We start from the raw sequence: 14,557 nt of genomic DNA, 5'->3' as shown, positions 1-14,557 counted from the left end.
TTTGAACTAGCAGATAGTTTTTGGTGTATGAGCTTTCTATAAGGTGTTGATTCTGTCAACGAAATTTCAAGGCAGGTTTCGATATGAGCTCATTGACAGTTTCCTTGTAAGTTAGAGCACAAGTGACAGAAATCACTAGCTATACGAGTTTGTAGATTTTCACTTTAAAGGTGTTCAGAAATAGACTTTTGAACAAATCAATATTAGAGTACCTATACGGGCAGTGTCCAATGAGTGGGCCAATAATCAGCCTTAGTCCTTATGTACTTATCGTCAAATCATAGTAAAATAAAGGAATTTAAATAAAAAGTTACCATTTATATCGAGGTACCAGATCATTGACCAGGTACGTGTAGAAGACAAACGAAAAGCTGAATTGCAGATAGCATCGGAGGAAGCGAGACAACCAGGAAATGCTGAGATCAAGGATACATAAGAAGCAAACATATGTGAAGAAACCAGATAAGAGCGGCTTAAATACCACAATTGAATGAAGTTTAGTGACACGAGCAAAAATTCAAGTGATTCGGGAAGTGATTTATCCAGAGTAGTGGGAAGGAAGGTCAGTGCCGAGAGGAGAAGTGAAAGTGTTTCTGTGAGTGCAAAAGTTGAAATGGTGAGAAGTGGAGTGAAGAAAATGAATGACGAGTGTATAACAGAAAATGGTAAAGTGGATGTTTCTGGTCCAGAGACGGCTAAGGACTTAGTAAATAAAGTGATAGATGAATTAGAGGAGTGGAAGAGGAAGTTCAATTGCAAGTAGATAAGACGAGTGAGTTAATGAAAATAGGTTAAGAGTACTGTATGGTGGAGGAGGCTAGCTAGGATGGCGAAGTATAATATGTAGATAATTAGTGAGATCGGAATGAAAGGCACGAATGAAACAGACAAAAATCGAGCATATTGATAGTGGTGTAATATGTTTTAGTAACAAGATTATTAGAAACAGTAGTCCTCGATATAGTCTAAGTGATCTAAAAATCAAGAACAGAGTGATAAAGTGTCAATTGTGAATGAACTAGAGAAGTGTAATAGGAATTATGTAAAGCTAGAGAGAGAATAAAAATAAGTGAGGAGTATGGCGGGGGAGACTAGCTAGGATAGCGAAGTATAATATGCAGAAAATTAGTGAGATCTGAAAAGGGAATGTACACAAGAAACAGACATAATAACGAACTTATTGGACAATGGTATAGTACGTTTTAGTAACAAGTATTATTGAAACATGGTGTGTATGATATAAGTGTACTGAAAAGCAAGAACAGAATTGTAAAAGTGTAAATTTTGAATGATCAAAATTAAGTTGTTAGGATTTAATGGGAGAATACTGATCAATTTAAATGGGGTTGAATCAAATATAACAGCGTCTATAAAAGGTATATCTGTAACGAATGCAATTGTGGCACCGGATACAAAAATTGTGAGGTCCACATTACATGGTTGTAAATGTTGACATCAAATATATCATAATAATATCGAGGTACCAGCATAGTTTCCAAAAGTAGAGGAAGGTTCACCAAGTGATAATGGATTTTCACATTGATTGTTTCCTCATGCGTTCCATTTGAAATAAGAAACCTCCCTATAAATTTCTATATATGAGAAGACCTAGCCTTCGAGATATGATTTTTAAAAATAATCGCTTGGCACTCATATAAGCCTCATATCTCCATTACCATCGTGAAGAAGAAAATTTTTAAGTCTTCAAATGTTAATGCAAATAAACTTACGAAAACTCATCTCTTCAAGTTGTTTCAAGAAGTATACTTTCCATCTGTCAGTGATCATAGCGATCTTTTGGTAGACTCGTGGACCAGTTACCAAGGTAGACAGGCTATAGAAAGAATAACTCCTGTAGGTAAAACTGTGAAAGTGTTAACAATTCCAAAGCACACAACTTCGATTGTTCACCCTTTTGATGTTTATGGCTTTAGACCAGTGATTTCAAAGCAAGCGCATTTTTCTGACCTTGACGTCGTTCTTGGGCATCAAGCGCTAAGTATGGAAGGAGGAAGGATTATATACCCATACAGTATATGAATATGCAGTTTGTTGAATTAAGAAAACAGTGGAGTACAAACTTCAAACGAAACGTGAAATTTTATGTCGTTATTTTTATATGACTTCTTTCTGTTCGATATTATATTATTATATTGTCTAAAACAAAAGTACTAACACTAATATCTGAATATTGCAGTTGTGTTTTAAACGTTAATAATATAATAAAGAGTTAAGAAGGAATATTCACATAAATTCCATAGTAGTACAACTATACTGTACTGAGTGGATGAAATATATCATTTATAAAGAAAGTGATATCCCAAAGAAAGAGATTGAGTATGACATGGCAAGTTGGAATTGATATTGATATTTGGCTTCTCGTTCTCAAAATTTATCCGCATATCATCAGCTAAGTACAAGATCTCATCAGAACAATTTACTCATTATACCCTACCAGAAGACATCTTTATATTCTTCATCTTATACAGTTTCAGTTGCTAGAAATTGGAACTCGCTACCGAGTGATGTAAGGGGTTGTTGGACAATAACTTCATTTAGGTCAAAATTACATAAATTCTTACTTAACAAATTAATTGCTGATTAATATTTATTACATATTATAATGAAACAAACATCTGTCCATTCCTATTATTATCATTAATTTCTCTAAATAGATTTACAAAACCTCTAATGGCAATTACATTAATATTCTCATTATAGAAATGTATTTTAGATTTATATATATATATATATATATATATATATATATATATATATATATATATATATTTCTCCCTGTAACATAGTTCTAATAAGCTTATATTAAATTAATTTTCATCATTTTACTAGCTATCTCAAACCTCAAATTAATTATAATCGATTGAATTAAATTAGCTCATAAATTAAGTTACTACTTTACCTTATAGGTTTATCTAAATGTAAATAAATATGTAGTCTACTAGTCGTTAACTTAACTGAAGAATATTGCTGGAGAACCTTTTAAGTGTAATGTAAATATTCGTAATTTAAATATGTATTGTATTGATTAAGGCTGGTTGAGTGGAAAAGAAGGCTTTATGGCCTTAACTCTGCCAGCGAAAATAAAACATTATTATTATTTATTGTATCTTTAGCCTTATAAACGTAATCAGTAAACTAATCAAAACAATATTATAGTACAAAGCAAAGTTACCTACTGTTCTCCAACCAGGAGATCAACCGTGAAAGGAATGTGCTTACTATTGCGTCATCTATTGGAGCGAAGTAGATAGATAATATTATCGTTATAACGTCAGTTTAAAAACGATGCGGTCTCCTGCATAGGTTATTTCCTGTATGGAGGGATTAAAAGACCAGGAGATTAACAGTGATCTAATTTTGTAACTAAGGTAGTATAAATATGTGTGTATCAATGTTATTGCTTGTGCTGTGAGAGCTAGCCAATAGAGATACGAGTACCCACGTGTGTGACCTTATGACATCTTACGACATCAACATTCATTCACAGCATCACCCCGCTGCGTTTCATTCCGCAAAGACTTTCTCGTGGTTGGAACACAGTAGGTGTATGTTTTAATTGTAACTAATATTACACAAGAATAATGATATTTTACAAACAACTTCAAATTAATGTAACTCTGAAAATATTGAGATTAAGACACATGTTTATATAAAATATTGAGTTTAGGACACATGTTTATATGACTTTTTTTTCTCAAAATATCTATCTTCGGAAATAAGCTCCGTAAGTGGCAGTAAATCCTCGTGTATTACCCTGTATATTGTAAGAGCACGTGTTTGAAACTTTCAGGTTTAGAGATAGGAATTAGCGTCAGTTTGTTGTTACTGTCGCGATATTCTCTCTGGCTTGAACTGTAGATCTTTGTATAGAGAGATGTCAGTTACACGCACAAAGATTGTTATATTTGAGTGACGCAGAAACTGTCATTACATAAGCAAGCATTGTTGCTATGGAGACGTCTTAATAAACGAGTTTTCTGCTATTTTGTCAATTAGAGTTGTGAGAAACTCGTTAAAATCTCTAGTTAAAATGTCAGAGCATATTGAATAAAATGTACAATCTGTTAGTGACTGCAGCCTCCCTCTTTCCTTCATCTGTCACGTTGTAACACACCTGAGGATGAAGTTCCAAATGCTCGTCTCATTCCCCTCGTACTTCATTGACAATATTTCAACGATAAATGGAAGTATCAGTCACAGTGACAAGTTATGCTTAATGAATTTGCTGTAATATAGCCCCAAACCACAGTTTAAACGTATTAGCTTGAAGCTGAGATGCTTGTTTTCTTGTGGTGCAGTTAATTAAACTGAATTCGTAATCGCCACCACAATAATCGTAATTCAGTAGTCCCGACCACTAATCAACTCCGCATACACTGTATATTATATGCATATTGTGGTCACAATCACATTTGTCTACGATGTTATCGTTCTAAATGATCTGCACTAGTGTTCAACTTATGAGGCGATTAAACAGGAAGTGACATCATTTTACTGCCAGTAGTACCTCGGTTTGCAACATAATTGTAGCGCGAGTTCAAATTGAACTAAGCACTTTGCAGTTTTCACCAGAATATTTGAAGTATGCGTACGTTTGACTATTTTAAATGCCTAAGATTTACACTTTAACACTCGTAATAACGACAGAATTCGTTCAATAACTGTGAGACATATCTGTAGAATGATAAATAAACTGCATGCCAAAAATAATGTTTTTCTATGAATGTAACTTATGGAAAGACAACATTTCCGACAAGAAAAGTGACACTAAGTCAAGTATCCTGCTTCAAGTGCGGAAAATTGGTGGTCAATATTAATAGTGAATTTGTTAGTTTCATTTTCATCACCAGAATCCAAATTATTGAACCTCTGACTACAGAATTAAATTTCCTACTTTGGAGTAACTGTTAGAGCGTCTGGCCGCGAAATTAGGTAGCCCGGGTTCGGTTTCCGGTTGGGGCAAGTTATCTGGTTGAGGTTTTTTCCGGGGTTTTCCCTCAACCAAATATGAGCAAATGCTGGGTAACTATCGGTGCTGGACCCCGAACTCACTTCACCGGTATTATCACCTTCATCTCATTCAGACGCTAAATAACCTGAGATGTTGATAAAGCGTCGTAAAATAACACACTAAAATAAAATTTCCTACTTAAAAACGAGAAGTGTCCTTTAAAAAACAATACAGTGTTGTTGCCACAAGATTGCCATCTTCTGGAAAAATGTATCTTACAATGAAATACGAAGACTATCATTTTAATATGTATAAACATTTTCCTGATCTGTTTAATTCTGACATCTCCGTAGAAACATGCAATATAATAACTCAATAAATTCTGCCGCTTTATTTCAAATATCTCTGGTAACTGTGATTCTGGCAACCAGTTCCTAGTCAGTTTCCACTGGGGTTTCGTAAATTTGTGCTATGATGTGCCCCCAAAAAAATAATCTAGGAGAGTGAGGTCTGGTGATCGCGGTGGGCAAGGTGTGGGACCTCCTCCTCCAAGCCAACGTTGAGAAAAGGTGATATACAGGTGAAGGCCCACGTCAGTATGAAATTGTGAAGGCGTCCCGTGATTTGTAGCCACATCCTTTACCAGTACGTTTTGCATCAGATCTGGGTTACCGTGCACAATAGACGATTGTGTGTTGTTTTGAAAGCTAGTGCCACCAAACGTCTCTAATTGAATGTTGACGCGCCAGGCATGTTAGTAAGCTTGTCTGACGCTACTCTAGTAGTTTAGCGTTAAAGTTAATACTTTAATATGGCATATCCGACTATTTGTTCTCTATCTTAAAACATTAATGTTGGTCCCCTCTATCATCTATATCACATGTTAATCTGGAACGTCTTGTATACAATTCGTGCAACGAGAAAGTAAGACATATTTACAGTAATCTCGTCTAGACACCTGATTGCAGATGATAACATTAAAGTGCACATGGATATATACTTTTGAAAATATCGAAAACTTTAATTAGAAACTCATATAGCCTATTTCAATTCGAGCATTGTACAAAGTCGAGTAGTGTGGAGAGAAAATATTGATTGACTTACGTATTTTATGTGAAAGCTTCTTTCAGTAATAATTGTGAATATGAACTGACACAGAACGCCATGTTTTTTATGTAATTAAAATTGTATTTCCAAATCTTTGGCATAAATTAAGCTTAATCAAATAGCCCTAAACCACAAAAGCCGTATTAAACTGAAGGCAGGTGGAGGCCATAGAACGAGTAGGTCTATATTCAATTTTTAGTAAATGAAATACATTTTGTCTAATTAAATTGGCGATGAAAATTAATTGTAGACCAGAAAACTAAATGGAGCAAATATGCGTTTTAATTACGAGAGAAAACCTGTAAGTGCCAATTAATGTAGAATGTTATGTGACCGAATCAGACTTCCTTTCTTTCCTTTTAAAAATATTATTTATGAAGCGAGGTAAGCACTTAGCTTTCATAGACAATAATTACAACATTTTCAGCTCATTATTCATGGAAACTATATAAACAAAGAAGCACAAAGAGGATTTCATATATGTACAAATTTAATTAACATGTTAAAATATTTCTAATTTAATTTCTGAACCGCAGTTTCAAAGCTACTACGATCAACAATAAGCAGCCTAAATAATTGGAACTGAAACCTATTCTAGAATGTTTTATTTAAAATTTCGATGTATTATTCCCCTGTGAAAATGCTTGAGGTCAAATAATGAAGAATAATAAATAATTCTTGCAGGAAAAAAATGGATTTAGACTAAAGGAGTAATTGGAAGTTTTCCAAGGAGACCCGACTAACGACCGCTTTATTTCCCTAAATCTTCCAGGACTCGAGAGCAGTTCTTTCCTTTAAGGGGAGGTAGAGGTGAATATTTCAAAATCCACAAACTTTATCCGATTTAATCTTAGCATGCAGGCTTTCACGGCCGGTGTCTAGTTGAAACAGAGCTTCCGGGCTAAGATGCCGTGGTCTACTGGTGCTGACGTTACCAGAAGTTTCGTCTACTTCTACGGTAGACATCTTCAGTGGTTAGGTATCCTCGGTCGAAGTCTTCTGCTCGGGATACCTGTAGCAACTGATGACCTGACTCGAAAATCGAAAAATCGAAGGAGAATTGGGAGGAAAATTTAAAAGGTACGCAAAACGCGTCCTTGCAAGGGGTCGGGGGCTGTACAAAACTAAATATGTGAGCTCCAAGCCTGTTGGCCACTAGTCTCACTCCGGATTACGCTGCTGCCCTGAGGGAGCTCTAGAAAATTTTGAAGGGGAAGCCGAAATTGGACGTAACCTCTTAGGTACCACATACGCGGGGGGGTCTGACTTTGATCAATTGATCACGGAACGGGGCGAGGAGGAGTTGGCTGGTGTTTGCCGTTAGAATAGCAAGACGCCGTCATCTGTTATTCGATGACAAAGCACGTGAAGGCCGTCGGAAGAAGCGCCGTGAAATCTAATCTGCAATTTGAGAGTTCCTTGTCCTTTCAATTTGCGACTTATTGAGTGACCTCGTATATTTAATAGACTATTTATATTATCCGAACTAGGGCATACATCGTTTATAATAAGAGTGGAATATATATGGGGAAGGGCATATAGGTCCGTGGCCCATTTCTTATAGGGCTCATCCCGACATTTGTCTTACGCCTGAGGAAAACCACGGAATACCTTAGGCGAGATGAGTTGTCTCATGTATAAGAGACTAGCCAATTTGGCTATTATGTAGGAGGTGATTGCTGTCATGAGCCTTGTTGAATCGTCTCAATTTTGAGACAAGCCATTTGGCTATATGATGGCTCAATTACGAAGAGGGGGAGAGATGTAATTAGTTGATTAATTTAAAGTAATTAGGGAGATTAATGGGGATATGAGTGCAGGTCCGTGGCCCATTTCTTTTAGGGCTCATCCCGACATTTGTCTTAGCGCCTTAGGAAAACCACGGAAAAACCTTAGGCAGGATGAGTTGTCTCAATATCTGAGACTAGCCAGTTGGCTCTTAAGTTGAATGACTCTATGAACCGATGGATATATACTAGCCAATTGGCTCTATGATACTTCCATCTATCCACAAAAGTAGATATTGTTAGGGAGGGATTTTGTTTAGCCCAGTTAAGACAAGGTCATTTTAAAGCGGTTGCACTATCCCAGGAGTCTCATGGAGTTGAGTCGTGGCTACCAAAACCTGGGAGTAACGCCAGCCTCCCTGTCCTCCTGTCTCAATAGTATAGCTAATGGACCTGTCTGGTGTCTACGCCGTAACCTAGGATCATATTGGCCGAGGCCAGATATGAGCGGGTTGGGGTTAGCACGAGCTTCCGCATACAGGTTCCTAGCCAGTCGAGCAATGAACTCGTCTATGGTTGGCAACTCTAGTTCATCATGGAACTTTCTTCTCGAGGCGACTCGGGGGAGATGGGTAATGAGTCGAATCACCTGGTTTTGGACAACTTGGAGTTTACGGAGATGGGACACTGCCGCAAACCCCCATGCGGGTGCGGCATAGGTAATGACAGAGCGAATGAGGGCCTTATACATGGTAAGTCCTACCCTCAGGTTGTCAGGAGTTAAGGCCGCCAGAATGGGATAGTGTCTAACTATCAGCCCGTTGGCCTTACGAAGAAGGGATTGGATGTGATCTCGGAAGTTGAGATGAGAGTCCATAATGATCCCAAAATATTTAATTTGGTTCATCCACGGCATTTCTCGTCCGAAAAGTGTGGGTGGTGGTGGTATGTCTTCGAGCCTCGCTCTTAGTGAAAAGAGTATGGCCTGACATTTCTCTACATTGACCTTGATTCTCCAGTCGTGGAACCACGGCTGGAGGTGATCTAAGATCGACTGTAATCTACGGGACGCTAATCTATAGGTTTTGCCCATCGCCAAGAGGGCAGTGTCGTCTGCATAGATATACAGATGACTACTTCTGCCGTGGATATAGCGAAACGGGAGGTCATTAATGAATATATTGACAAGTATGGGCCCGATAATGGAACCCTGTGGGACTCCTGCGTGAATTTCACGGGGGGTGGAGAAACTAGTGCCTACACGGGTTTTGAATGTACGGCCTCGGAGGTAGTTAGAAATGAGGCGTATCATTCCATCTGGGACTCCCATGCCCAGTAACTTAACGAGGAGTCCCTCATGCCAGACCTTGTCGAATGCTCGCTCAATGTCCAGGTAAGCTGCAGCTACTACACGCTTCGTGCTCATAGCCCAGGTAATGTCCTCCGTCATGCGGAGTGCCTGGAGTGTAGTGGAACGACCAGGGTGGAAACCGAACTGCTCGTTCCTGATTTGGGGCAACACTACTTCAGTGAGGCGTCTATGTATGACCCGCTCCGCCAGTTTGCTGAGACAACTGAGGAGACTAATAGGTCTATAGTTGCTTGGATTCGTCTTATCCTTTCCGGGCTTTGGAAAGAGAACTACGTGAGCCTCTTTCCAGGGAATGGGATAGTGACCGGAAGCCAAGATGTTATTATCTCTGCTATGCGCTTCATAGCTGACTTTGGGAGATGCTGCAATATAATTCCTTGGATACCGTCGGATCCTGCGGCCTTATGAGGGCCGAGGCGACGAATGAAATGGGCGACCTCGTGGGTGTTCGTAGGTCGTATCCCATTTTCCGGCTCCCTGCTAAGGAGGTCTCGAACCGATTCCTCAACAGCTCTGATATGGGGCAAGTTTAAATTTTGTTCCACGGGTTGAAAAGTGGTCTCTAGCACGTCTGCCAGTGCGGTAGCCTTTTCCTCAGGAGTAAAGGCCGTGACATCTGGACCGACTACTAATGGGTGAATAGATTGAGACGGATTGGACAGAGCTCGAGATACACGCCAGACATCCGACATGTTTCTGCTGTCCATCGTTTCAACCTTGGATTTCCAAGCATCCACGACCGTTTCGTGGACCGCCTCACTGATCCGCCTGCGCAAGCGGTTCATTTCTATTCTATGTTGATCTAACCTAGTACGCTTCCACAATGTTCTTGCTCTATTGCGGGCGATCTTTAGGTCTCTGATATAGGCTGGCAGCTGCATCCGTCCCGGTTGTGAAGACCGTTTCGGTATTGCAGCAACCATTGCCTTCTTTATGCACTCCGTCAGGTCGCTAACTGACCTATATATCCCTGCCGGAGTGACTTCAGGGGGGAGTGGTGGAAGCGTAGCGGCTACCTGGTCTTCAAATAACACCCAGTCTGCCGCCTTGTAGTTGAATTTCTCAGCGGTTGGGGAGAGTTCGACTGGGTGCATGATCTCCATTATCACCGGTAGGTGGTCGGACGGAAGATCATCCAGGGTTGTTAGTCTCGCTCTAGTTGTGAGACCTTTCACCAGAGCGATGTCTAATATGTCAGGCAGTTGATTTGCAGCATCCGGTACGTGTGTGGGTTCCCTAGGGGCCATAACGACGTATCCGTTTCCTGTAGAATTAAGAAAAAGCCTATCGCCCTGCCGATTGGGGCGTTGACAGTTCCAGCTAGCGTGCTTCGCATTGAGGTCGCCGGCGACTACGAATCTATCGGATAGACTTGTCACTATATCTAAATCGCGTTCATTTAGTATGCCCGGAGGACTGTAGGCAGCCATAAGCAGAAAGGGGAGTCTGCCTATGTAGGCTCTAATAGCCACTGCCTCTAATGCCGCTAGCTGGGGAAGGAGATACTCACAGTGCGCGATCGTAGAACGAACAAACACCGCTACACCTCCGCCTCTTCTACCTGCTCTATCTTGTCTATAGACTTTAAACCCCGCGCATCTTAAATTTACTTGGGGTGTCAGGAACGTTTCTGTTATAAATGCTACGTCTATATTATTAGCGTCTAGGAAAGCCCTGAACTCATGTCTATCATGTCTAAGGCCCCTGGCGTTCCATATACACATCCTAGCAACTCCGTCACTTCGTCTGGCCATTGAGAGAAACGAGGGAGGTTAGGAGCTTAAATATCTCCGGGAGGGCAGACATAGGATTCTCCATAAGGAGAACTATCACTCTGGTTAATCCTTCTAGTATTGGGGCGAGCGGGAGGTTAGGGTTTGCTAATTGCAACGCCTCGGCAAAGTGCTGAACTTGGTCTAAGGTCGCGCCTTGACCGGTCGGGCCTTTCGAGGTGCTTGCAATAGCTTCCTGCTGGGCCTGTGGGACAGGGGCGGAGATGGACTCTACCGTGGTAGCCTCGGTGGCTTTTCTGCTGCCCCTGTTGCGCTTAGGGCGCTGAGAAAGGGGTCCTACATTATTGGCAGCAGTTTGGGGGGTTGTCGCTGCCACGGTGGACCACAGAGGCGCGGCTACGGGCACCTCCAAAAGCGAAGGGATGTCCGCCTGCTGCTGCTGCGTTTGCTGCTGCTGTTGGCGGACCGGCCCGAGTTCCGTGCGTCGCTCCGCACGGGGCCCCTGCACAGGGGCGCGAGCCTGTGGCTGCGGCTGCTGTTCTCGGAACAGCTGCTGCTGCCTCGCAGCCCGCTCCACCCGCTGCTGCCGGAGCCACTCGTATTGGAGCGTCCGCTGTTCCTCGAGCTCTGCCCTCCTCCGTCGGGCAGCCCTGCTCGTTCCTTCCGTGGCATCTCTAACCTGTAATGCTACGGGACACCCTCCGTAATTGGCGGTGTGAGCGCCAGTACAGAGTGCGCATGTAGCGGGGACATCGTGCGGCTTGCGACAATCTTTAGTCTTATGGGGGCGTGCACAAGCTCGACACATAGGCTGCGCCTTGCAGCTAGCCTGCGTGTGGTAGTACCACTGGCAGTTGCTGCACTGAGGCGGGCGCTTGCTGGGGACGTAGTCCTCAACTGTTACCCTCATCAGGCAGCACTGACGCAAGGCTCTCATTCTATCCCGGGTTTCGGGGGAATTCTCCACATCGACAATGACCATTGGGAGTTTGGCCTTTGTCCTTGATGAGTGCATCCTCGTCACTCGCCGGACGATTATGCTTTGGAATTCCAGGTCGCCCTGGATGTCCTCCTCATCTGTGTGAATATCTATGCCTCTTAGAACGAATCGCAGAGGCTTGTCGTTCTTGGGGCGCAGCAAGTTGTACGCTACTCCCCGTTCGGTCAGGAACCTGCAAAGATTTGCGTAGTCCCTTTCGCAAACAGTTTTCACGGCCGTCCCGCCGCGCGCCCTGTACGAGCATAAGCCCAACGGTTCGTATTCGGCCTTGAACTCTAAGTTCAGTCGGCCCATCGAGCCAGTGAATGCTGGCGTAATAATAACGGGTGGGATATCACCACGTCGCCTAGTGAGGGCAGTCTCAACATCATCTCCATCGTCCTCACTCTCCGACACGTGAGTACGAGCTGGGGAAGGGGGGCGGGGAACTGCCTCATCTACCTCAGAGGCAGCAGCCGTCTCCTGTGGGGCCTCAGGTTCGGCGGGGGGTGCTGCCTCCTCGGTCACGACTTGAAGAGTCGCCGCCTCTAATTGCTCCAAGGTAGAGAGAGCCGATCTCTCTTCCTTGGTGAGCTCACTAGCGGAAGGAATGCCGCCCTGCTCAGTCTTAGCTGAGCCCTTCTTCTTCTTCTTTTTGGCCTTAATGACCTGATGTGCGCCGGACCCAGATGGAATCGGCGACACTTCATCAGCCAAGACCGTAACACCACGGCTATTCAGTCCGCTAGGACCGGGCAAGTCAATACGAGTCACCTCTGTGACCTTGGGAGCTAACTTGGGAGGGGTGGGCTTTCGTGGGAGTCCTGAAGGGACTGGGATGGTGGTAGGGGGACGAAGCTCAAGGATCTCCGCAACGGGAACCGGGACAGGCGGTGTCCGTATAGGTCCAGCCGATCGCAAGTTCCGACGCCTGGGCGGAGGAGTAATCTGCGCGGGACGCGACACGAGCAAGTAGGAGGTGGTGGGCCCTGTCTGGCTAGTGCAAACTAGCAACCGCTTTACGCCACCTGCAGTAGGTTGGCTCGTGGCCTTGTTGCTCTTAACTGGAGCCATTCGAATAAGAAATTCGATCCTGTCAGGGGGGAACCTAAGCGGCACTCTGTCCGCAGTGCAAGAACCTGCTAGGCCCCTTTCCCAGTAAGGGTGGAAGCCCAGCAGTTACGCCCGACCGGTCGCCGAAGCCTAGCTCGGTTAGCCGATCGCAACAAGCGTTGCGGAGCCTTGGACTGGCCGTGGCGTTGATTGGTCGCGGCGGCTCGCACCAGCCCAAGGCCACCGCACTCTAGCGAGCGCGGACCGCCGCAACAACTGTGCGCCACGACCAGCCCAAGGCCACCGGGACCGAGCAGGTGCGAGCCGCCGCGACCAATCAACGCCACGGCCAGTCCAAGATCACGATCTGACGGGCGCGGACCGCCGCGACAACGGAACACCAAGTCTCGGCGCTATAAATAAGGACGAGCAACCAGTCAGGTCATGAGGGAATTCTTTCTTGGACGTGAAAGGAGCAAGACGTGTCCTGAGACCTTCTGATTGGCGCACCAGCGAAAGCAGCTACAGCGGACAACCAACCAGATCCCTCAGTGCTACAGCAGCAAGCGAGCGCAGCAGCCAAGCAGCTCTCGGCCAGGGAGACTCGAGGCGCCGAGCATCGTACTTCTGTCGGCCAGGCGGCGGACACCTACGTAATCGGCACTTCTTAAAGAGCAGCCTATTGGTTCCATTGCCGCACCGGCGCTCAGCGCGAAGAAAGCCGCGCAGCCTACGGAGGGCTGTGCGCACTAACTTCCCTAGGCCAGGCGGATCCCGGTCGGGGATTGGGTCCTCTCTCGAGGAGACCCCTAGCCGTCCTCGGCCCCTAGGCAGGCTTCCTGCTAGGGAGAGACTCTGTGCCTTCGTGCCGGAGTGACTGGCCAAAGGCAGGGCCTTCGGGCTAATTTGCTTTCCACCCTCCACTCTTCTACTATTGCCCGGCCCTTCTGAGGGCTACGCAAATTTTCGTCCGGCCCTTATCAGGGCCAACGAAATTAGCGAACCAAACCGACGGTCCCCGGCGGGCTCCGCAACGCTTGTTGCGATCGGCTAACCGGGCTAGGCTTCGGCGACCGGTCGGGCGTAACTGCTGGGCTTCCACCCTTAGTGGGAAAGGGGCCTAGCAGGTTCTTGCACTGCGGACAGAGTGCCGCTTAGGTTCCCCCCCTGACAGGATCGAATTTCTAATTCGAATGGCTCCAGTTAAGAGCAACAAGGCCACGAGCCAACCTACTGCAGGTGGCGTAAAGCGGTTGCTAGTTTGCACTAGCCAGACAGGGCCCACCACCTCCTACTTGCGCGTGTCGCGTCCCGCGCAGATTACTCCTCCGCCCAGGCGTCGGAACTTGCGATCGGCTGGACCTATACGGACACCGCCTGTCCCGGTTCCCGTTGCGGAGATCCTTGAGCTTCGTCCCCCTACCACCATCCCAGTCCCTTCAGGACTCCCACGAAAGCCCACCCCTCCCAAGTTAGCTCCCAAGGTCACAGAGGTGACAGGTGTTGACTCGCCCGGTCCTAGCGGACTGAATAGCCGTGGTGTTACGGTCTTGGCTGATGAGGTGCCGCCGATTCCATCTGGGTCCGGCGCACTTCAGGTCATTAAGGCCAAAA

The sequence above is a fragment of the Periplaneta americana genome, chromosome 3, assembly GCF_040183065.1.
Source record: "Periplaneta americana isolate PAMFEO1 chromosome 3, P.americana_PAMFEO1_priV1, whole genome shotgun sequence".
In the NCBI taxonomy this organism is placed as follows: domain Eukaryota; kingdom Metazoa; phylum Arthropoda; class Insecta; order Blattodea; family Blattidae; genus Periplaneta; species Periplaneta americana.
The sequence above is the reverse complement of the archived record's forward strand: the minus strand, read 5'-3'. Positions refer to the sequence as shown.